This window comes from Aedes albopictus, chromosome 1 (assembly GCF_035046485.1).
Source record: "Aedes albopictus strain Foshan chromosome 1, AalbF5, whole genome shotgun sequence".
Classification (NCBI taxonomy): domain Eukaryota; kingdom Metazoa; phylum Arthropoda; class Insecta; order Diptera; family Culicidae; genus Aedes; species Aedes albopictus.
In genome coordinates, this window is record NC_085136.1 from 80958279 (window position 1) to 80984061 (window position 25783).

The 25783-nt window shown below is 42.3% G+C and overlaps 1 protein-coding gene and 1 long non-coding RNA gene across 2 annotated transcripts in view; one reads left to right on the top strand and one right to left on the bottom strand.

Moving 5' to 3' along the window:
* Positions 1–10938, bottom strand: part of LOC134285028 (uncharacterized) — a gene marked incomplete at its 3' end in the record, with an annotated part of 176349 nt that extends 165411 nt beyond the window's left edge. The window contains 1 exon segment of the mRNA XM_062844902.1: positions 10929–10938.
* Positions 1–25109, top strand: part of LOC134285029 (uncharacterized) — a 50333-nt gene extending 25224 nt beyond the window's left edge. Inside the window, exon 2 of the long non-coding RNA XR_009996090.1 lies at positions 24595–25109. This is a non-coding gene — a long non-coding RNA (uncharacterized LOC134285029). The remainder of the gene's footprint in view (positions 1–24594) is intronic.
* Positions 25110–25783: the final 674 nt, after the last annotated feature.

Genomic DNA, 25783 nt, shown 5'->3' on the forward strand with positions numbered 1-25783 from the left:
TTTCAGCATGGTGGTACGAATGGACCGTACATTATACGCAAATTGCTTTCAATTTACAAAAACTAGTTTTACGAAACATATTCGTTGAGGTTTTACGAAAGAATATTCTGAGTGTAGCTATAACCGATCGTGCCAAAATTCTGCACACTCATTTGAGTCCTGAAATTGGATCAAAAAAGCTTTGATCTGATGGGATACCATTGAATTTTTCATTTTTCCATATAAACGATGACCCACTCTAATATATGCATTTCCCGGCAGTGATCGCCCTACAGGAAATCCATCAAGCCAAAATAGAGCGTATGAACCGAAATCTCCGGGGTAGTTACCGATGGTACATCAGAGCCGAACAGAACATATATCACTCGGTTGCCTTAGGGATTACCACAGAATTGCCCTTGAAATTGACCTACCTATAATTGCGGGACGGATTACATAGCCTTTCCCGCTATAGATTGTGCCACTGTACCTGGAAATTGGAAAGCTGCCAGATCTTAACAAAACGATCGATCAGGTTCTTCAAATGACTCCCAAACCTAGACTGATTATCGGTGACGGACGTCACTGCCAACAACCATGGGCTGTCAATTCTGAATGACGGTTCAAATATCTTTGGGCGGATGAACCGCAGAAACAAGTACAAAATAGTAGAATCGGCCATAGACGTCACTCTAGCCTCCACGCAGATAAGCGGTAATTTGACTTGGGAAGCAGACTTCGACCTCCACGGCAGCGACCACCGGCCAATTCTTATCTCTCTAACGTGCAGCGATATCCCTGGAGGTACTAGGAGGCCGAGGTGGAAATTTGATCAGGTAGACTGGGCTAGTTTCCGAACGCAGGTAGATCGCCTAAGCAAAGCCCCTCCAGGTCACAAACTGGACATGTCCACTCCCAAGTAACATTTCAAGTTTTGTTCCGCTGTATAAGAGATCTCCATGACCATTTTTATAAAACTTGCAATAAAACTGATTTATACATAAAAACCTTTTGATAACGATCTTCCGGCTAAGTGGACCACTCTCGGAGTTGTTTTGCAACACACATTAAGAGTAGCAATAAAACAGTTTTAAAACCTAGTTGAAATTTCTACATTCTCGAAAAGAGGTTGATATTATTGTTGTTGTTTTTTTTTTCAACAATAACTATGACAGCTCAAGATGCAGAGGAGCTTCTTCGATGCAACGTAAAGTTCAGGAGGATACATCATTCGTAAGTAGAAAGCGATCATATCAAAGTAATATTGTAGTAGTTATTGTGTTGGTAGGCTTATGCGCATTTAATTTTACTGTGAATATTATGATTGCAGAAATATAAAATAAATGCGCTTCGAAAATCGTGAAAATTATCATCTTGGAATTAAATAAGTCAATTTGTTAATTTAGTAAAACTATGTTGAATCACACAAAAACTCAGCTGAGAGAGTTTATTTATGTGAGCATGTTATGGAAATGACGACAAACTATCAATTCATTGCTTATTTGAGCAAAATTGACTATTTTTAATTCACGTCAGCTACAGGGGATGGCCAAAATGTTTGGGATAGGCAACTTTTTTTCTCCCACCAAAAATTTCAACTTGCTGTAACTTTTCATAGAGTGCATCAAAAAATCTCAAATGTTGACTGTTTGTCAATCTATTATGTGTGCATCATTGGTACAAATTTGGGCTCGATTGATTAATTTTTCGCGAAGTTAGAACCGTTCGCGTAAAACACTATTTTTTCGACAACTCATTTTTGAGCTGTCATAACTCGGAAACCAGTGAACCAAATTGAATGAATTTTTTAACGTTTATCAACAATATATTGATACTCAATACGACGTTATAAAATGTAATATTTTCTCACGGCGAATCAAGTTATATCGGGTTGAAATTTTTACCCATATAGAGGAAAATAAGTAAAATTTACAATACCACACAAAAATTATTAAATGTGTTCTTCCTTCAATCTAAATAGGCTCTAATATATCTGATTAGAGATAATTTGAGAACAGAAGTGGAAAATCTTTGGATATCAACACTAAAATTTATTCACATTAATGTAAAAAAATTACATTTTTTTGAGAAAAGTCCAAAAAGTGTCAATCTATGATAACTTTTTTCAACGTTTAAAAAGTATCTATGTTTAAATAGTTTGTGAAGCATTTACATATTGTTAGTGTACTTTCAAAATTTCATTCAATTCGGTTTATTGGTTTCCGAGATATGACAGCTCAAAAATGCGTTGTCTAAAAAAAGGTGTTTTACCCGAACGGTTCTAACTTTGCGAAATATTAATCGATCAAGCCCAAATTTGTACCAATGATGCACATATAATAGCTTGACAAACAGTCAAAATTTGAGATTTTTTGATGCGCTCTCTGAAAAGTTATAGCATGCTGAACTTTTTTGTGAGAGAAAAAAAAGTTGCCTATCCCAAACATTTTGGCCATCCCCTGTATTTCTTCAATATGGCGACGACCATAATTAGCGAAACTCAAACGAAAGCAAGTTTACTTTAATGATGACCGCAATAAGCCTAGCAGTGTCGTAGTTTCTGCTTTTCCACCAACAGATGTCGTTACTAAACGAACGGATCGCCATCTGTTGAGAGTTTGAACAGTTTTATTGTGGTAATAATGAATGCCAAAAGGTTTACATATCGGAGAGTTTTGTTTACTCTTAAAATCTGGCTTTATGGATATCTTCAAGTATACTATACAACATTTCATTAATGGTTTTCATAAAAGTAGTCATAAAACTGTGAGTTTTAATTGTTGCTGCAATAAAACCCTAATAAAAATCAACCAAAACTAATCAGAAATGAAATTGTTACTTGGGCTGTCATTGAAAAAAAAGCGCCAGACACGATCCAACGAACCAGTTCCAAACCGGGTTGAAGAGCTCTCCGCTGGTGGACCGACTTGGTGAAAAAATCGGTCAAAGCACGGCGGAAGGTCCTTAGACGCCTGAAATGACTCCCAACTGAACATCCGGATAGGAAGAAAACTGAGGACGAGTAACTGAGGCCCGAAACAACTGCCGGCAGGGGTTATCTGAGAAGTGAACGACGCGTCCTGGGCCTCTTTCCTAGACCACATTTATGAAGATCAGGCAGCGTCCATGGAGGCGATTGAATGCTCTGCAAGGGAAGAGGTGAAAAAAAGGGTTTGCCCTGAAAATGGAAAACATCACAACCAGAAATGCGACAGCAATTGTTGTTGCTCTCTATGATCATTTTGGTGGAATCTCCTCCATCAACAGATATAGCGACACCATCATCAGGCGGCATCCGGCAACGGTAACGGCCATCATCAATTTTATCGTGCCTGCAGATCAAGGACATAATTTCCATTCACCCTTTACCATAGAGGAACTTACCTTCGTTCTTCGGAAGACCAAAGGCAAATCAGCCGGCCCAGATTAAAACGGATACCCAATAATGCTCAGAAATCTTCTACCAATCGGCAGGAAGTATCTGCTTGACACCATCAATACCGAATGGCTGAAAGACACCCTGCCGAGCGGTTGGAGACACGGCATCGTGATCCCAATTCCAAAGGGGTCAGGTCCCACTAGAACCGTGGACAATTTTCGCCCAATCACATTCACAAGCTGTGTTGGCAAGATGATGGAACGCCTTGTAATAATTAGGCGGCTTATTCAGCATCTAGAATCTGAGGGCCGCCTGGATCATAGGTAGCTCACCTTCAGAGTTGGCCACGGCACGGGATCATACTTTCCTGCTCTAGGCCAAATGTTAGACGGAGCTTTGGAGAGAGGAAGCCACATCGATTTGGCATCACTAGACTTGGTCAAAGCCTACAGCAGTGTTTGGATGCCGGGAGTCATGCAGCATTAGCTCACCGATTGGGGAGTAATGGATCTCAGCTTGCACTTCATTAAACACTATCTTACCAACCGCACTGTCCAAGTTGCCATAGACTACTATCTATCGAAACCCACCCCAGAAGAAACCTGAGTACCCCAGGGCTCGGTAATTGCAGTATCCCTGTTGTTAGTAGCAATGAATAGTGTGTACGCAGATGACATCCTGTTACTAGCCACCGGTAAACATCCAAAGGCTGCACGGAGAAAGCTTCAAGCCGCGGTCAGATGGCTTTGAGCTAGCTACTACTTAGTGACCGGCAGTCACGTCGACGAGTAGCCGATGCTATTGTTAGCAGCTTAATTTTTTATGAGATCAAAATCACCTGTCGGGCTATGGAAGAGGTGCTGATAACCCTGGGCCCAGTTGGCAACGCTGCCATCCGCACAATATCTGGGTTAATACGTCAACACCTGCCCTAGCAGCATGTGCAGAGATAGGTAGACTAACGATCCAACCTAGATTAACCCTGACAATCGCTGTAGGTAGAGCCGTTGAATATCTTCAAAACACTCTGACGATGGGATCAACATGTAAAAATGCGGACAGCGTCTTCAGCCAGAGGCTGTACAGACTGAATGGAACTTAACACTAGACAACGGGCACACGGAGCATGCACCAGTGGATACGGAGAAGAAACTATCCTCACGAAAAGTTTCATCGCCCGGAGCGGGAATCGAACCCTCACCCCATAGACTTAGAAGCTTGGTGACCCTAACCGCACGGCTACGAGACCCCACTGGCTTTGTCAACAATAAGTTGTCATTCAGAGCTATTATGGAATATGGTAAGACTCTCTTGGTCATCGTCTCCCGATTTGATGACATTGAGAGAGGCACTTCTGTAATAATCACGTGACGAGTCGTGTTGACATTGACGCTTTCCAAGCCTGGTCGTAATATCTCCAACACATGTGAACTTGAGTGTAGTTCATTAGCTCCTCTCTGGAGCCATCATTATTCTGCACTCCGGGTTCACAGTCCTGCACGATGTGTACTATCGCTTAACTTCACAACAAGCTCTTGACGCATACTAAATTTGACACCAGCAACACATATGCTAGGTGGCTAGGAATGCGAAGTGTGAGAGTAAGTCCCGGCTTCATAAAAACAATTCGCTCTCACTTGCAGTTAGTGGGCACAAAGGCGAATCGAAGCAGAAAGAGAGATAGGTTTGTTTAAAAATTGGCGTGTTCATGGTGTAAACTGGGAGTAAGTTTGGCGTTCTGTTCCGTAGAACGCGCTCTGTTCTGTGGCTTAATTGGTTAAAGCGCCGGTCTAACGGAACGGAGTCGTGGGTTCGAATCCCACTGGAACGCGATTTTTTCACTAATTCATCGCTCAATTTATCAATTAGCAACATTATGTGCTTAGTAATTACATTTTTTTAGGATGTACGGTTCTTCTTCATTATATTTTACTTTCTGGGACGAAATCCCGACTAGAACAGAGCTTACAGTTAGGTACTCTTTTTGTCAAAAATGAGAGTTATCTATGCACACTGTCATTTGACATGACGTATGAAAGCAAGAAAATTCTCATTTAGAGAGGACTTTTTTTTATCAAGAATCAAATTCAGATTCCTCAGCAAGGTTTTGCTGAATAGCTACAAGTTTACTCACTGGGCTATAAGCTTTACCAATCGCTGTTCTAGGAGCAGTTGCATGGATGGGTCCAACATTTTTCTTTGGAAAACCATGTCTTATAATCATGTACCGTTCATCATTGTCGTGTGAACCGAGATCATTGAATTAATTGTGAGTCATTTTCTCATAGTGGCATCATGAAATTGGACCCGTCAAATTTTTCGACATGCGTTTTTTATACAAGCTCAAGCCATCGTTCATCTGAATTCTCACACACCCTTAAATTTCTCAAAACGGGCATTTTTGGCATAACTTTCCTAAGGCATTCATGGGCAGCAGTTCGCTGAAGAAGTGAACGGTTTGGGTAAAAAATGACACTAATCCACAAGGAGGGTTAAATTCAAATAAATACTACTGCCTTTCCCATGCAAATCTTACACGAAGTTTTGATCTTCCCATAAGCTTCTGAAATATAGTTAAAATCAAATGAAGTTTCTGTCCTCCGTCAACTATTCATTTCATTTGTTTAGTATTATATCAAATTCAAGATAAAACTGCATCAACAATATTTCTCCATAATACACGGTTGGTGGCTGCCGCTCTCCATCCTCGGTCACGCCCAATTCTAGCCAAGTCTCGCTCCACCTGGTTTGGCCATCGTGCTCTCTGCCCTCCACGCCTTCTTGTGTCAACCGGATCAGTCGCGAACGCCATTTTTGCAGGGTTGTTGTCCGGCATCCATACAACATACCCAGCCCACCGTATCCTTCCGGCTATGGCTACCTTCTGGATTCTGGGTTCGCCGTAAAGTGCAGCGAGCTCGTGGTTCATCCTTCTCCGCCACACACCGTTCTCCTGCATGCTGCCAAAGATTGTCCTTAGCATGCGTCGCTCGAAAACTCCGAGTGCTTGCAGGTCCTCCTCAAGCGTGGTCCATGTCTCGTGTGCATAGGGGACCACTGATCTAATCAGCGTTTTGCGCATGGTGCACAGCTAGTCGCGTTCGGTAAATTTTACATAAATCTCAACTACTGAGCATCCGGTAATGGGGTTTTACCAAAACTCTAAAAAATTACCAAATTTCGGTAAAATTTTATCGTTTATCTGTCAAACTCTAACGAAGTTTGGTAAAAGATGCTTACTTCACCGAATTTTTCTGGTGAAACAAGCTTAACGGTTGAGATTTCGGTATGTTATTTCCGAAATCGATGATTTTTCTAAGTTTCTGAAACAAAGTTAACATCAAATGAAGTTTCTGTCCTCCGTCAGCTAGCAAATCTTCAAAACCTACCCATCGATCGATCGACCAGAGAGATCGATCTACGGCGACGAAAATTGTCTCGCCCCTGGCGAAGTTGCCAAATTCAAATTTCCTTAAATTGATTTTCCTCAGAACAGGCAGACTGCCACCAAAATGGAAACAACAACAACAACGAACAAACCCATTCGTCCGTGAGCGCAAATATTTCGGCGATTTCAATCTGTCGTAACCTTCCTCACTCACAGCGCCATTCATGCATGCATGCGACGGACTCGACGACGGCGGCATGGACAAAGAGGAGATGATTTTCCACCGTAGATCCGAGTGGAGCGCCACCATCACCACCACCTCTCAGCTCAGCCAGTCAGAGTCGTCAGCTCTAGCCCTATAGCCTTCGGCGCGTCGATTTGCTTGCGGATCGTTTCCCATGATTGATTGCATCATCGCACCTGCCGATGCCATCATCAACACAAACGAAGAAAACCGGCGAAAAGGGTTTTTCTTTTTCGCAATTAGATGCCGATTGAAGACCCGAGAAAAAATAAGCGTGGGAGTCGTTGAAACTTTACGGTAAATTGTTGCTGATGTTTTCAAAAATGTAATACGTTGTAAAACTCTATGAGATCAAATTAAAACATTAAAAGCACCTGCACAATACTTTTTGTCAGCTCTGATGCTGTATTTATTGACAATTCTTTTTTGAGTATTGGTGATCTTCTTTTTTTAGGTTAGAATGGCGCCTGATACATCAGGTTGCAGGTCAATGTGGGAATAGGGAGGGAAGTGATGATTGCAAACGCTTGTTGCCAACAGACCGGCGGATGTCACTGCATCTGCTCTCCTTATTACACCTTCTAGCGCAATGTTTAACAGCAAGCACGAAAGACCATCACCTTGCCGTAACCATCTGCGAGATTTGATCAATCGTATCAGTTTATCCGGGAATCCGTATTCGTGCATAATCTGCCATAGGTGTTCTCGATCGATTGTATCATACGCCGATTTGAAATCGATGAACAAGTGATGTGTGGGCACGTTGCATTCGCGGCATTTCTGCAACACCTGGCGGATAGCGAACATCTGGTCCGTTGTAGCGCGTTCACCCATGAATCCAGCCTGATATTTCCCCAAGAACTCTCTTGCAATCGGTGATAGACGGCGGCATAAAATTTGAGAGAGTATCTTATAGGCAGCGCTCAGTAGTGTGATCGCGCGATAGTTCTCGATACCTTCCATTCATTCCTCTGGTAATACTTCCTCCTCCCAAATTTTGGTAATGACCCAGTGTAGTGCTCTCACCAGTGCTTCTCCACCGTGTTTTAGTAACTCGCTTGGTAGTTGATCTGCTCCAGCGGCTTTGTTGTTTTTCAACCAGCTAACCTCCTCTCAATCTCTTGGAGGTTAGGGGCTGGAAATCTTTCGTCCTGCGTGGTATTCCTAGATCTGTTACCGCGCCATTGAGATCCGCGCCATAGATCTGTTACCGTCGCCATTGAGGTGCTCAGCGCCGGCACCTCTCGACCGTGATTATCCCGTGATATACCCGTGATTATCTCGGCACAAAGCCTCTGCACGAGCGGTTCAGCTTCTCGTACACGGGAAAAAATCCGCTGCTTGGAACCTGCTAAATGAGTCATGATTTCGCGTAAAATGTGTGTTTTCATGTTATAAATATACACCACAAAAAAAGGTCATAATTTCATGACTCATGTTGCCGTAACGTCACCTTGGCGTTACGTTTTTAATATTTATTAAAAATGTGTAAGTTAAGTCATGATATCATGCCCATGAATACCAGAACTATTAACTAGATTCATAAGACCAGAAGCGGTATTCATAGAACTAGTAGTTGTCATTTATGGTTCCAGTTTTATTAGCGAAATTTGGTAAGTCGGTTCATATTATCATGAAGTACGTACTCAAACTATGAACTAAATTTATGAAAGCTTGAGCATTACTCATGGTGCAAGTATTTGTCATTTATGGTACTGGATCGATTTGCGAAAAATGGTAGTACTGGTCATGTTATCATAAAGCATGTTCTAAATTTATTACCTAATGTTATAAAAACATAAGCAGTATGAATGATTCTAGTATTTGTAATTTATACTATCGGATTAATTGGTGCAAAGTGGCATTTAAGGTCATGTTATCGTGAAGCACGCACTCTGAAATCATGAACAAGGTTCCTGAATTCTGGTATTTGTCAATATTTATTCATCATTGTGCCTTCAACCTACTCAATAGCCCGCAGTAAATCGCGGGTGCTTTTGGGTTGATCTACCGCTGGGAATTTGAACAGACGAGCCTGCAAGAACATCCAGAGGGGCTTGCAGTCTGGTGCATACTGGAGATTCAAAACATATATCACTTGCATGCAAATGCAAGTGGCATGGAGGAGGTGGTCTGCCTTGTACTCCGCTCCCCCGAAAATAACGAGCAGCGCTCCTTCTCCCCGCGATGCCCCAACCGAAACAATTTGCGGCTGCAAATTAAGGTTCTCGAATTTTACCTTAAGGAAATCCAAGTGCGTGTTGATTTTATGTTCCATGTCGCCCGCCGACTGCATAGAAAAGAAAAGATTTCTATTAAAAAATATATATAATAAAATAAAGCAAGGCTTAATTGTATAAAATGTTAGTAGTAATAAAATCATTACGTGAGCTTGATTGTTCTGTTGCTGATGAAGCTGGCCAGAGTTTTGTGCCGGAATATAGAGTTTTTTCACTTTCAACTTCTGGAATGTAGTTCAATAATTATATAGTTTACTACCATTTAAGTAAGAACAATTCACTACAATTTTTCGAAAACCAAAAAAATCTCACCGGAAAACACTGCCGCTCACAAAAGGCGCCTTGACAGAAGTGACAAAAATGGCGTAGGTGATTCTGCGCGAGGGTTTGCGTAACGCTTACAGTGCCCAAATTCGTTTGTTATGATTCATGATTTTATGACTCTGCGTTATGTTTATACGACTCAGCGTCTGGTTGAGATGACTCAGCGTCATAGTTTTATGACTCAGAGCCATGCTACCATGACTATGCTTTATGGTATTCAATTTATGAAAACGAGCTTAATTTTTTCATAACGCTTTTGACGGCCATGGCTTTTGTGGATGGAATCAGTTATTATTATTTATGATAATCGTTGTTAACGTCACGATATCATGACTTGTAGTTACAATATCATGAAGCGACAAGTTTAATGATTTCATAACATTTTAGTCATGGATCCGGCAACGATTTTTTTCCCTTGTAGAACTTTCGTGTGTCCTTAGCGCGGTGCAGCTCTTCCATCGCTTTGCGATCTCGTTCCACCTGCTGGCGCTTCTTCATCCGGAAGACTGTGTTCTGCCTGTTTCGCGCCTGTCTGTAACGTGCCTCGTTCGCTCTCGTACGGTGTTGCAGCATTCTCGCCCATGCTGCATTCTTCTCGTTTTTCAACTGTTCACATTCGCCGTCGTACCAGTCGTTTCTGTGTGTCGGAGTCGCGAAGCCTAGTGCTGTAGCCGAGGTACTACCTATGGCGGATCGGATGTCCCTCCAGCAATCTTCAAGTGTAGCTGCGCCAAGCTGCTCTTCCGTTGGTAGAGTCACTGCTAACTGCTGCGCGTAGTCTTGAGCCACTTCTACGTTACGCAGCTGCTCGATGTTAAGCCGCGGCGTTCGACTTCGACGCGTGGTGATAACTGTAGAATGTTTTGAGCGCATATATACAGCGACTAAGTAGTGATCCGAATCTATATTCGCACTGCGGTATGTGCGGACATTGGTTACATCCGAGAAGAATTTAATGTTGATTATAACGTAGTCAATTTGGTTTTCTGTTTGATGGTCGGGTGATCTCCAGGTGGCTTTGTGGATATCTTTGCGGGGGAAGAAGGTGCTTCGGACTACCATACCACGGGAGGCTGCAAAGTTTACGCATCGCTGGCTGTTTTCATTCGATACGGCGTGCAGGCTGTTTCGTCCGATTACCGGTCTGTACATTTCCTCCCTTCCTACCTGCGCGTTCATGTCGCCGACAACGATTTTCACGTCACGCGGCGAGCAACCATCGTATGTTTGCTCTAAGTGCGTGTAGAACGCTTCTTTCTCGTCATCAGGTCTCCCTTCGTGTGGGCAGTGGACGTTGATGATGCTGTAGTTAAAAAAACGGCCCTTAACTCTTAACATGCACATCTTTGCGTTGATCGGCTGCCACTCGATCACACGTTGTCGCATCTTGCCCAACGCTATAAATCCTGTTCCCAGTTCATTGGTGGTGCCACAGCTTTGGTAGAAGGTAGCCGCTCGATGCCCGCTATTCCACACTTTCTGTCCAGTCCAACAAAGTTCCTGCAACGCCACGATGTCTGTTTAACGTCCCAACCAACACTAGGACGATCACGCTGATGGGGCTACCACCTTGGATCTAGCTGGGCGTGGTGCAGCGTTTCTTACTCAGCCGAAGTTACACCGTACGTTCTACCGTTTTTCAATGGAAAATTTCCATAGGGAACGATACTGACAAGGGTTTGAAAAAACAGTTCAAAAAGAAAGATATCCGCAGTTCCAATTGGGTACGGAATGGAAATTCATCTTCCCAAACAAGTCGTTCGTCGAACAGAGAAGTTAGGAAAAAACAACCCATAATAGGGTAACATTTAAAAAGCAGAGATAGGTTTGGGAGAACCAACCTCGGACAGGGAGTGCGGCGAAGCGGAGCACCAGAAGCGATAGAAAAATTGGCCCGTAATGAAATAATTAGGAAGGCTATTTCGTTTCGAAGTCGGGTTCGGTGTTTGTGAAGAAGCAGTAACCGATCGACCGGTCGATAACCAAATTGCTTGTGGCGGCGGCGCTTGGTTGCAGGTGCAGGCAGACCGAAGACTGCGACGGACGGTAGACTGCTTGGGTTGAGGATGAGCTGCACCTGCTGACGATGGTGGCTGGTTGTCGGTGTTGAACGGGGAAACGATAGTGAAAGTGAACATTATTTTGGGTGTTACGGCACGTTGCGGTAGGCTGCTGGACGGTAATGAAGAAGAGAAGGAAGTCAGTGAGAACGATTCTAAGTTGATTGTTCATTTTTATAATTGATCCGGATGCAACTGAATTAATGCATTAGTGCTACAATAGTAGAAAAGCAGGTGTGTTCTAAAAGTGTTCGACGTATTGACCTGATACATCATCGGCAGTCAGATATTCAACAAAATGTTAATGCATATTCTTGACTTAACGCAAACAATAAAAATCGACGGGCTTAGTGGTCTAGTGGCTACCGCTTCTGATTCATATGCACAAGGTCCTGGGTCCAATCCCTGGCCCGTCCCTTTCCTCCTACTTTGTAACTTTCTATATACTTTCTTTCTCCTCTCTACATGTACAACTCATGTATATTCACATGTTCATAGCCATCGCTAAAACAGAAACGGGTTGAAAAAAAAAAACGTTTCCCTTCCTTAAAAACTTCTACAGCTACAGCACAGTGTCTTAATCCTTTTAGATAACGCCTACAAGTTATGCAATCAAGCGAACTTACACTGAACACTGTATTCTATCAGCTTACACTGATATCCACGATTCCACGCACCAATGTGTGAACCTTCTGCCAACCAGGTCCCACCAACAGTCTTGTTAGCGATCACAGTCTTTGACATCTTTTCGTCGATATTCGGCTGCCTTTGTCTTTAACATTCGTAACTCAAGCGATCGAACTACTGTACGAAACAAAAATGTCAAATGAATGCGCTTGACCACGATAGCGTCTTCGGGAGATGGATCGTTTTTTTGTTATTCCTATAAAGAGAGCTGTGTAGGCTATATGCATGTGTCGTGATCGATTTATCACGCACGAATAAACTAATATTCTGCCGTAATTCTGCAAAGTGACGTAATCGCCATTTAAAATGTCGATATTTTTTGGTATATTATATACAATACCTGTTGTAAAAATAACACTGTGGTATGCCTGCTGAATTAGAATGCAAGATCTAGTCGCAATCTGTCATCTTTGGAAAGAAACTTGGAGGATGAGCAAGAGTTTTATGCATAATAACCAAAAATGGGCCAAAACTATCAATGTCGCTTACGTCACTTTGCAGAATTACGGTAGTATTATACCAATCGTAATCAAAGTTGGCTGAAATCGTGCGAAAAGCTAGAATACCTAAGACAAATGCCATCGTGATTTGATCCACTCTTATGTTTATTGATCTTCGTTTTACCGCTCGTGTTGTGTGTAGGTAAGAGGTAGCGGTAGCGCACGAATGTAACAATGCAAGCTGACACTCGACCGCGGCAACGAAACGAAGGAAGTAAAAAGTGTCGAATGTTTACAAGCCTGCCCACCAACACTCCGACATCCGCATGAATTTGTGCTGACGCAGAGGTATATTCGGTCTGATATGGATACAAACGATTGCAATCATCACTTCCTTACCCTTTCCCACATTGACCCGCCTAAAAATAGAAGATCACCAACACTCACACACTGAAGATGCCTGCTAGTGCCCAGCAAATATCTCATTGGTTCCTTGTGTGAGTGTAGCTGGTCTTGGCGATACTGGAGTAGCATCTACGGGCGCAAACATTAAAAATTGACAAAGAAAGCTCTCTGTAAAGATCCAGTTCTTACGCAGTTATGCTCATAGCGCGGACATATGTTGTTGAAGACCTGCAGCCGTTGAAAGTATCTTCACTGATACGCAGCAGGTTTTACTGGATTACAGCAGTACAGATTTCACGATTAAGTTTAATGCTGTGAATTTGGACCAATTTGATTGTTGTGTTCTTTCTCGTACACCAAGGATCTTGCTTGTCGGGCTACATGGGAAGAAATGTGGTTCCCAAAAATGGCAAAATGGGTCATGATTTAGAGAAAAATATGCTTTTTTTATTTATTAAAACACGAACTGTAAACATTTCATGATATCATGACGTATCCAGGCCCGGATTTAAGGGGGGGCAAAGGGGGCAAGTGCCCCGGGCCCCCCGATGAAGGGGGCCCCCCAAGAATCCGAAATGCAATTTATATTTTTCAACGAAACCATATGAAATTCACGTGAATGAGCGTTCATATTTTATACAAAGCCCCTATAGCCACAGCTGTTAAGGTGTGGATATTCAGCATGACCATACTAAAGGTGACGCGTTCAATTCCCGGTCGTTCCAAGAACTTTTCGTAAAGGAAAATCCTTGACTTGCTTAGGAAAAGAGTGTCTTCGTGTCTGCCACACGATATACACATACGAAATGGTCATTGACAAAGGAAACTCTTTGTTAATAACAGTTCCACAGTTACTGTGGAAGTGCTCATAAAACACTAAGGTAAGAAGCAGTGTCCCAGTGAGGACGTCACACTAAAAAAAGAACTTATAATAGGGTTCCTAAAGGTATCTAAACTATGTTTGGCCATTTATCTGGATTTTCTCTTAAGAATAATTCGAAATCAAAAGCTTCATAATTTTTGGTGCACTTTTCCGTGACTTCAAGTTGCTACAAAAAGTGTCTCTAAGCAGAGTGCAAGAAAGATTAAGCTTTTGAGTAATTGTACATTTCAATTGTTTCACAAATTTTTTCATGTGAACTTTCAAGTGCTTTTATTGAATTGCTTTGGACAACCATATCGTCTATTTCGGCGCTATCCATCGTCTAGCGAACCCAAGAATTTGTGTCGGCGGAAAGGGTGTACGGGAATAGTTGCTTTGGATAAGAGTAACAGGGAAGGATCGCCATTTTCTTCAAGTTCGGTAAGCTCGTTTCATGCTTTTTCAATGTTATAGCCGTACAGTTAAAAGCCGGAGTTTCGAGCCGAAAATCGTTCGTTTTTTCGTTGTGCGTCGGACGTTTGTGGTGGATGTGGTGCGCTGGATAGAGGACCAGATCCGCTGTACAGCACACTACGCGCGGCATTGGGTTTCACGTACGGATTTGCAGAAGAATCGGTTTTCGCGTGTGGACTTCAGGTTTCAACCGCGACGACAATTTGTTGTAAATTATAGTTTCTCCAACTGTAGAGCTCTACTGTGTGGGTTGATTGGCCTATAAATTTAGTTATAGTGAATCTTGATTATTGTAACGTAAAGAAGTATTCCCTGAATGCGACGCGTGTGTGGGGGCGGTTTCGATGAAAATTTTTCGCGAGTGCATTGTTCATAGCAAAAGAAGAATCGGTATGGTGGTTGTAGTAATTTGTTTACCAAGACAAAAATCCCTAACACATCTTCCCTTCCCATTTCCGAACTCCTAGTGATTTCTCGTAGTAACGCAGAGAATTCCTCGGTTATTGGCCTAAGCGAGATTCACGTCATCACTTCCTTCCCTATCCTCAATTGACCTGCATTCGGACGCGGCCGGCGCTGGTATTGCTTATTGAAAAGTATTGGGATGTCAGCATTTACACAATGAGGATAAGGCTAGTCCCAAGCATCATCTGTTGGTTCTTTGTGTAAATGCAGATGTCCTTGCAATAACAGAGGAGCAACCGCGGGCGGTCAATCATGCTCATGCTCATGCTCATTTCAATTGTTTCACAAATTTATCTATTATTTCACAATGATAATACAATTATACATACGTTTGTTGATTATGATTATATTTTGGAAACAAATGTTTTATACTTATTTGCATCAGTTCGCTGCTATCATGAAAAAGAGAAGATGATGAATTCTGCAGATGTTTGGGAGTTGAGGCTAGTTTTGAAAACCGAGTGCCCTGGAAACTGTAACTTTCCATATATTAATGTTTGGTTTTACTGAAGATATTAAGATTTATTGCTACAGTTGCTCCCAAGAGACTAATCTTTAAATAATCTGAATTTTTAAATACTCGTCGATCCCATGAAATCTCAAATAAAGTTGCTGCATGTTTAAGTAGATTTTTAACTGAACGCTAAGTTCTTAAACTTGTATAAATGTTTTCAATTTGGATGAAAGTTTAAAATATATGTACTATCTGAACGAGATGTCATTTACGCTAGCATTTTGACATTTGAGTCAAATATCAAATTAAATGATCAAATAATTTTCTATTTGTCGGAGTTTTGGAGAAGTTCGGAAATCAGAAGCTTTCAATATTAGGTCTAAAATAATACATAAGATTAAGAAAAAAAAACGCAATTGTATGGTTCATTTTTTTCGAAATTTTGATTCTGGGGGCCCACTTGTTAGGGTTTGCCCCGGGCCTCCCGGGGCCTAAATCCGGCACTGGACGTATCATATCATTCGTAGCGCAACCTTAGCGTAACGTTTATGTTCATTTCTGAGTAAAAATGGCAGCTTACTCATGAAATTGTTATGTATGTACTCTAGAGCCGTAATCCGGGGTGAAACTGATAATTTTTAAACAACTTTTGCGGATAACACTAGAAGCAGTTCAGATATTGCCGAAAGAATTTCTACAACACCAGTACCGGGTGAATCTCAATTAATCTACGTGACAGAATATTGTTTAACAAATTTAAACTCGCTCACAACAACACTTCATGCAAACATAAGCATAACTCATGATTCTGGAACTTTGTTTTATCATTAAAGTAAATTAATGAAACAATGTGTAAGCATTATTTGAGCCGGGTATTTTCGATAGACTTCAGCACCATCACAATCCACGCAAGTTCAAGAACCTCGGCGGAATGTCGGTTTGGGTGTTGCACCGCACTTGTTTCATTGGACCCTGGAACCTCGATTGAAATGGTCGATAAGTCGTACACTGTTGATGTCACACCACTTGGCACTTCGGGAACACTTCTGTTCGTACTGGAATTACTGTTCACAACCTATCCTAACCTCAAACAAAAAGGCACGGTAGGCCTTGATTAAAATGATTAAAAGACTGACAGGCTAATTTTACGTAACGTTTAACTATGCCAAAAGTGTCATGATATTTTATTTCTGAAAACAAGGTTAGCTATATATAACGACTTTCGCCATCATGACTTCTTGTCATGAAAAAGCTTGTGGTCATGATATCATGAAGCGGTCGGGTTTACGATTTCATGACTTTTTTTGTCTGAAAAGATTTTTCCCGTGTATTCGTTCACTCGAAATAATAATTTATGATATTTCATGGAGTTTTGGGGAAATTCAGTAGAACAAAGAGAAAAAATGTACAACCCACCTACAACTTTGCGTACAACATTTAACACCAGACTGCATTATCGCAAAATCATCCTTCAGGGTTTTCCTGTGTTTTTCAAACATAATTCCGGAAATATTATAAGATTTCCCAGGGTGATCTTCCAGAAGTTTCCCGGAAAAATGTTCTGACAGTTGCCATGTAGTTCATTCAAGAGTTCCCTAGGAATTCCTCCAGTTCTTCGGAAACCTCTCCAGTTATATCACGGGCATTCCCACAGAACTTCCTCACCAATGTTCTCCAGGAATTCCACAGGAATCCCTCCTGGGGTCGGAGATTTTCCAGGAATTTTACGGCAATCCCTCCAAGAGTTCCACAAGAATTTCCACAAGTTCCACAAGAAATGTGATACTCCCTCCAGTTAACTTTAATGCCCTATGTACTTCATCTAGGAGTTTCACGGGAATTCCTCCAGAAGTGCGTCGGGAATTCATTCAGGAGTTTATCGGAAATTTATTCAGGAACTTATCGGAAATTCTTCCAGGAGCTAGAGAAATTGCCGAGGAACACCTGAAGGAACCGGATGCATTCATGAGGAACTCTCGGAGGAATTTCCGAGTATTTTCGAAGAACTTTTGGTGGAATTTGCTGTGAACTTCTGGAAGCATGCCCTGAGAACTCCTGGAGAAATTCCCAAGGAATCCTAGATGAAGTGCCGAAGAACACCTGGAGATATTCTTGAGGAACTTCAGGAGGAATTCCCGAACAATTCTTGGAGGAATTTTGGGAAAATCCTGGATGGCTTTCTTAGGTACACCAGTAAAAATTGCTTAGTAACTCCTGGAGGATTTCCAGAGAAACTCCTGCAGGGATACCCGTGGAAGTTCTTCAGGAATTTGCGGGAAACTCTTGACGGAATTCCCGGGGAACTTCTGGAGAAATTCCTGAAGAACTTCATGAGGTATTTCCGAAGAACTCTTAGAGAAATTCCCCAGGACCTCCTGGATGAATCCTCTGGAATAGACTTCTGGAAGAATTTCCGAGAAACCCTTGGACGAAAATTAAAGGAACTTCTAGAGGAATGAATTAACTACATCGGCTGTTTTCCTACTCTCCGCATCGACCAATGTGGCGGTACCTTCTATGCGCGAAAAATCGCTATAAGTAAATCGCAAAAATATTGTATGGCGAATACCATCTAAAGGCAAATTCTTCAAAGTGGAACATATTGTTCGAAAAAATATTTGGTAGTGGTTGTGCACAATGGTGACCACTATTAAGCCTACCAAATATTTTTTCGGGAAAAGCTTTGTATTTTAAGTCTTGGACTATTCCAAGACTGAGAAAGCCAATTTTCCCGGAAGTAACAAATTTCCAGACGCACTCACCCAGCACAATTTGTATTTTAAGTAATTCAAGTTTAGATGCATTTCGCCATACAAAATTAAATTGATTTACTCCTGCTGATCAACCGTGGCTGCGCGGGTAGTCCATTGCCGAGAAACACCTGCAGGAGCCAGGAGGATGTTCGAGGATTTTTTGTGGAATTTCCTGAGAACTTCTGGAAGCGTACCCTTAGAACTCTTGGGGAAATTCCCAAAAACCTCCTGAATTAATTCTTGAAGAATTTCTAAAAGAACTGCTCAGGAACTTCAAGATGAAGTGCCGATAGGAACAACTGGAGAAACTCTAGAGGAATTTCACGAGCAAATACCGAAGAATTCTTGAAGAAATTTCGATGAACTCCTGGATGGCTTCCTTAGGAACTCCAGAGAAAATGGCTTAGGAACTCCTGGAGGATTTCCCGAGAAACTCCTGGAGGAATACCCGTGCAAATCCTACAAGAGGAGCTCTTGGTCGAATTTTCGGGGAACTTCTGGGGAAATTGCTGAGGATTAATTCTTGAGGATCTTCTGGAAGAACTCCCGAGGAACTCCTAGATGATGTGCCGAAGAACACTTGAAGAAATTCTTGAGTAACTTCAGGAGGAACTCTCGAAGAGTTTTGAAGGAATTTCGGGGAACTCCTGGATGGCTTCCTTAGGAACTCCTGGAGGATTTCCCGGGAAATTCCTGGAGGAATACCCGTGGAACTTCTACAGGAATTTGCGGGGAACACTCGACAGAATTTTCGGGGGACTTCTAAAGATATTCCTGAGGAACTTCTGGGGGTATTCCCGAAGAACTCTTGTAGAAATTCACGAGGACCTCTTGGATGCACCCTTGGAAATTCACTTCTGGAAGAATTCCAGGGAAACTCTTAGAGGAATGCTCAAGAAACTCCTGGAGAAATTGCTGAGGAACAACTGTACGAGCCCGGATGAATTCATGAGGAACTCCCGGAGGAATTTCCGAGTTTTTTTTAAGAATTTTTGGTGGAATGTCCTGAAAACTAGTATACTCTAAGAACTCTTGGGGAAATTCCCAAGGACCACCTGGATTAATTCTTGGGGAACTTCTGGAAGAACTCTCGAGGAACTCCAAGATGAAGTTCCGAAGAACACTCGGAGAAATTCTTGAGGAACTCCTGGAAAAATTTCCGAAGAGTTCTTGGAGAAATTTTGGGATGGCTTCCTTAGGAACTCCAGTAAAAAAAAGCTTGGGAACTCCTGGAGGATTTTTCAAGAAACTCTTGGAGGAATAACCGTTGAACTCCAACAGGAATTTGCGGGGAACTCTTGGCCGAACTTCCAGGGAACTTCTGGAGATATTCCTGAGGAACTTCAGGAGAATATTCTAGAAGAACTCTTGGAGAAATTCTCGAGGACCTCTTGGATGAACCCTTGGGAATTCACTACTGGAAGAATTCCCGAGACACTCTCAGAGGAATACTCAAAAAACACCTGGAGAAATTGCCGGGCAACACCTGCAGGAACCCGGATGAATTCATGAGGAACTCTCGTAGGAATTTTCGAATATTTTCGAAGAATTTTTGGTGCCATTTACTGAGAACTTCTGGAAGTATGCTCTAAAAACTCATGAAGAAATTCCTCTGGACCTCCTGGATTAATTCTTGAGGAATTTCTGAAAGATCTGCTGAGAAACTCCTAGATGGAGTGCCGAGGAACACCTGGAGAAATTCTTGAGGAAATCCCGAAGAATTCTTGGAGGAATTTCGAGGAATTCCTGGATGGCTTCCTTAGGAGCACCAGTAAAAATTGCTTAGTAACTCCTGAAGGATTTCCAGGGGTGCAATGCAGTTCAACAGGAATTTGCGGGGAACTCATGGCAGAATTATCGGGAAACTTCTGGAGATATTCTTGAGGAACTTCAGGAGGTATCCTAGAAGAACTCTTGGCGAAATTCCCGAGGACCTCTTGGATGAACCCTTGGGAATTCACTACTGAAAGAATTCCCGAGAAACTCTTAGAGGAATACTCAAGAAACTCCTGGAGAAATTGCCGAGGAACACCTGCAGGAACCCGGATGAGTTCATGAGGAACTCCCGGAGGAATTTCCGAGAATTTTGGAAGAATTTTTGGCGGCGTTTCCTGAGATCTTCTGGAAGCATGACCTGAGAACTCCTGAAGAAATTCCCAAGGACCACCTGGATTAATTCTTGAGGAATTTCTGGAAGAACTCCCGAGGAACTCCAAGATGAAGTTCCGAAGAACACCCACAGAAATTCTTGAGGAACTCCAGGAGCAAATCCCGAAGAATTCTTGGAGGAATTTCGGGGAACTCCTGGATGACTTAGGAACTCCAGTAAAACTTGCTTAGTAACTCCATGAGGATTTCACAAGACACTCCTGGAGGAATACCCGTGAAACTTCTACAGAAATTTGCTGGGAACTTAGGACAAAATTTCCGGGGAACTTCTGGGGAAATTCCTGCGAAACTCCAGGAGGTATTCCTGAAAAACTCTTGGAGAAATTCCCGAGGACCTCTTGGATGAACCCTTGGTGATTCACTTCTGAAGGAATTTTCGAGAAACTCTTAGAGGAACACTTAAAAAACACCTGGAGAAATTGCCGAGAAACACCTGCAGGAAACCGGATGAATTCATGAGGAACTCTCGGCGGAATTTCCGATAATTTTTGAAGATTTTTTGGCGGAATTTCCTGAGAACTTCTGGAAGCATGCCCTGAGAACTCCTGAAGAAATTCCCAAGGACCTCCTGGATTAATTCTTGAGGAATTTCTGGAAGAAATTCCGAGGAACTTCAAGATGAAGTTCCGAAGAACACCCGGAGAAATTCTTGAGGATCTCCAGGGGGAATTTCCGAGGAATTCTTGGAGAAATTTTGCGGAACTCCGAGATGGCTTCCTAAGGAACTCCAGTAAAAAAGCTTAGGAACTCCTGGAGGATTTCTCGAGAAACTCCTGGAGGAATACCCGTGGAGCTTCTACAGGAATTTGTGGGGAGCTCTTGACGGAGTTTCCGGGGATATTCTGGAGAAATTCCAGAGGACCTCTTGGATGAACCCTTGGGAATTCACTTCTGGAAGAATTCCCGAGACACTCTTAGAGGAATACTCAAGAAACTCCTGGAGAAATTGCCGAGGAACACCTGCAGGGACCCGGATGAATTCATGAGGAACTCCCGGAGGAATTTCCGAGTATTTTCGAAGAGTTTTTGGCGGAATTTCCTGAGAATATATGGAAGTATGCTCTAAAAACTCTCGAGAAAATTCCCAAGGACCTCATGGATTAATTCTTGAGGTATTCCTGGAAGAACTGCCGAGAAACTCCTAGATGAAGTGCCGAGGAACACCTAGAGAAATTCTTGTGGAACTCCAGGAGGAAATCCCGAAGAATTTGTGGAGGAATTTCGGGGAACTCCTGGATGGCTTCCTGAGGAATTCCCGAGTAACTCCTGCAGAAATTCGAAAAGGTGGACGAGTAAATACTGAAGGAATTCACGTAGACCTGCTGGAGAAATTGGGTTCTTTAGGGGTACCCTTTGGTTCATAATCGGAATCTTCGCCCAAAAGATATCCAAACTCCCAGAAGTATTCCGCAGTAACCTTAGGAGGGTTTTCCAGAGAATGCTTGAAGAAATGTGCGTGGACCTGCGTGGACGGGGAACTGCTGAAGAATTGGTCGGAGGAATCCTGGAAGAATACCCAGGTAAATCTTGGAAGAATTTCTATGGAACTCCTCGAAGATTTCCAAGGGAAATCCAGAAAGAATATCCATGAAAATGATGTAAGAATTTCAGAGGAGCTACTACGGTAATTTCCAGAAAATTGCTGGTTCGAATTCCCGGTGAAATTATGAATATTTTTGAGAAATTTAAAGGTAAATCCTGGAGGGAGTCTCGCATAAACACTGGAGTAAATCTTGTGAAACTGTCGGAGGGATTACCGTAAAATTCCTGGGCAACTCCTGGAGGGTGTCTTGTGGAATTTCTAGGGAAAATTTACGAGGAAAATCTGAAGGAATTCCCAAAGAACAGTTGAAGCGGTTTCTTTAGAACTGAAGGAATTCCCGGGGAATTCTTAAATGAACTAGCAGACCACTCCTGGAAGAATTCTCAGGGGAAACTTATAGGAATTGCCGTAGAAATCCTGGCATAAATTTCTTGAGAATCTTGTAGATATTTTTTTTTGGAGAAATTCTCAAATACAACCTGGAGATTCTCAAATAAATGCTAGAAGAATTCCCGGGGGACTCCCGTTACTCCTGGAGGTAATCATGTGGAACGGCTGGAGTTATTCCTGGGAAATACGCCTTCTATTGACGATGATAGTGCACAACGCAGTGTTTCATGAAACATTTCCACCAGTTGATGGTAGTGTGAAGTGGGGGCTAGATTTTCACGAAAATTGTTCTAGATGTTACGTCTGCTTATCTGTGATAAATCCCTCTGGCAAAAGTATACTGGGCAAACGAATTTTGTAGTAAAGCCCTTCAAAGAACTCGTCAGTGCTTGTTGTAGGGTACTTTTATGACACACCATGGTTCCACTCCAACGACAATAACGAGACAGAGACTTCTCCGACGACGACGACGTGACAGTTCGTTGAAGCGAATAATTTCGTTATTCTGGCTGCGTGGTCTGAAAGATTTTCCTTCCACCAACAAAACCAACAAAAGAGGCCAAACAGATTGTCATTTTTCTTTGTCTGTTTGGTTATATTTGTTTCGCCTATTCTTTTGATTGTGATCATCGATCCGCGACTTTTTTATTTGCTTTGCCGAATATAATGTACTTTCGGTGTCATTCTTCGCAAGACTTGCTGCCGGTTTGCGCCCGGATTGGATTCCAATCACTGCTAGCTCTGCCTTTGATGTACCGCGATTGCGTTTTTCGATTTGGGAATCGTAATTTTACTTGCGTGGGAACGTAATTCACAAGAATAAGCAATTTCTCTGGATGGCCATTGAAGTGGCTCTCCATTGAACCGATATGCTTGACATTCTCTAAAGGAAAAAATCGCTATTTCTAGATGACATCCGACAAAAGGCATAGACATCAGACGTCCACGTTCAGTGTCACAACATCGAAAAGAAATCTTGCTATATATCTCGAATGTTTGTGCTCTGTGCGTGCAGATGAGGGGACTTCCTAACAACGAGTGAGATTTATTTTTATCACTAATGGAAGCTTTGAGCAATTGATGGAGGGGGAGAAGGTGACAAGTGCAGGCTTGATTTTTCCCCTCAACCACAGTGCTGACAGTGCTGTAAAGTTACGTCCGACGATGACGACGACGTTCCGGCAAAGCTCTGCGTCAATCCCAAGACAGTGCTGTACGCGCGCGTGAGTGTAACTAGGTACATTTGCATCCGTAATTGGATTTTGCATAATGAGTAAACTAAATTTAGAGCACTGGAAACGGATGATTGCTTTCCTTGGCTATGGGAGCTGAGGTAAAAAGGTGGGCTGAGCGATGCCATCGAGAATGGGTATTAATTAGGTCAGAGGGGCGATAGGTCGTTTTCAATGGAGTAGGAGGCAGTCAGTTTGAGAACCGAGCATGTTTTATTTTTTATTTATTTTATTTTTTATTTTTATTAAGCTCTGACTGATTTCCATAAAAAAATGCCAAAAATTTTAGACAAATTTGTTCACTTCTGATGATCTGGCTGGCAGCTGCGATTGAAGTCAGTTATTTCAGAGAGAATTATGTGATAAACTATAAGATAACCTTGTTATGAATCTCGATCCAACATCGCGAATTTGTACATTTACATGGTGGCTCCAAAGAGGAGAGGTTATGTGTGTGATATCCACATACAAACTATCCCTGAAGTATCAGCCACCGGATCTAAAAGTGTAATTAGCGATCTGTAGAAGCATTATGAACAAAACTCATGCTTTTACAATCTCATGCAACTATGCTGCCAAGTGATGAGTTCTATGTCTGTTTATGGGTCTGCAAGAACATCCTTGAGCACCAGGTCATCGGATCCACAAGCGTAATCAATCAAAAACGTCTGAAGCACTATTGCATTGTTGGGGTCCACTATTGGGTAGCAAAATCAAATTATCACTTGCTAACAACATGAGCCTTCGGCTCCCGGTGGAAGGTCACCAGTAGAAACAGATTCGAAATTTATCTGTTAATTGGCGGTAGTGTTAAAGCGTTAAAGCTCTTACATCTTGAAGCCTGTTGTTGAGCTCAACTTGTTTAACATAATCAGAGCTAGCTCACAGCAGAAACCTTGGTTTGAAATTCGTCCAATGGAAATCTTTCACTTGAATCAAGTGACTTGATCACTTCTGCACTAGTTATGTAATTGAATTTATTTGCAAATTGAATCCTTTCTCATTTCCCCTACCACTTATTTAGAAAAACTATTCGACTCCCCCTTCTCACACTTAACGGTAACTTTTCATCTCCGGTTTGTTTCTTTTTCTTCATTTTCTTCCAGATTGCATCCTGAAAGCTTCTGAAAGTCACACAATCTTCACGACAACTAAGCGAAGAAATTCCTGCCCCCAGCATCGTTGAAAGCTTCTGAGACAAACGACCCGCTTTACTGAACACTGCTGCGACTGAATGCCATTATCGGCGACGACGGTGTCGGTGTTGGTGGTAGTGGAGCAACAGCTTCGTCCCGTTGAAAGGATAATGCCAATAAAATAATTGTCCCAAAGGAGGAGGAGGAGATTTGGAGAGCATATGAAGGTGGAGAGAAGGAAGGAAGTCGTAGTAGAAGGGCGGACCGCCATCGCTGGGCGTCGGAAATCTTCTGCGGTAGTGGCGGTGACACGCCGGGAAAGGCACAATTCTATCGCCAAAATGACACTGTACTGGTGGAAGCACTGGTTCTGGATCACCGTGTTTGCAGGTGAGTTTTTTCGAGGTTCATGCATTTTAATTATTTAGAACAATATCTGTACAAAAAGACCATGTCAATAACAGTAAATGCAATAGTTTCCCAGATATCGCATTGAGCAGATTTATTCAACTCTTGTTTCATTCTTTGACCTTACCAAAAGTATTGCCAAAGGAGAAGATTCCTTGCAGCGTGTGCCTAGTTTTTTTTTTCAATTTTGATTTGATTGATGATAGGAACATCTTTATCTATCAGTGGTGCTGATGATGACATGTAACGAACGGTATAGCTTGCCCGTCCCCGTGCACATCTTTTTCACAATCTTGTCCGGACTCCGGAGTGATGCTGCATATTTCCTGCATACGCAACGTTTGCCCCACAAATCGTAGGCATCCGAAGAACATGTGCTCCTTTGTCTCGTCTTAGTCTGTGCACTCGGGACATGATGGAGAATCTGCATATCCAAATCTGTGCAAATACCAGCATAAGCACTTTCGATCCGACAGAAATTATGTTCAAAATTCACCTCGACATAAGGCCTCCGTCCATCTGCCCATGTTGGAGAAGAACTATGTGCTCTGCCATCTCAGCATTGATGTAGAACTGGCCTTTTGAGTCACGTAATTTCGTTGTGTACAAGTAAATACAGCGACTTCTGCGCAACAAAAAATTGCGTCGCCTTGACCTTGGCCGTGGATTTAAGAACCAGAGAATTTTTGAAAAAGTGGACAGGCCTAATAGACATGTCATCGGTCGGTGTTACCATTCATGACTAATCTTT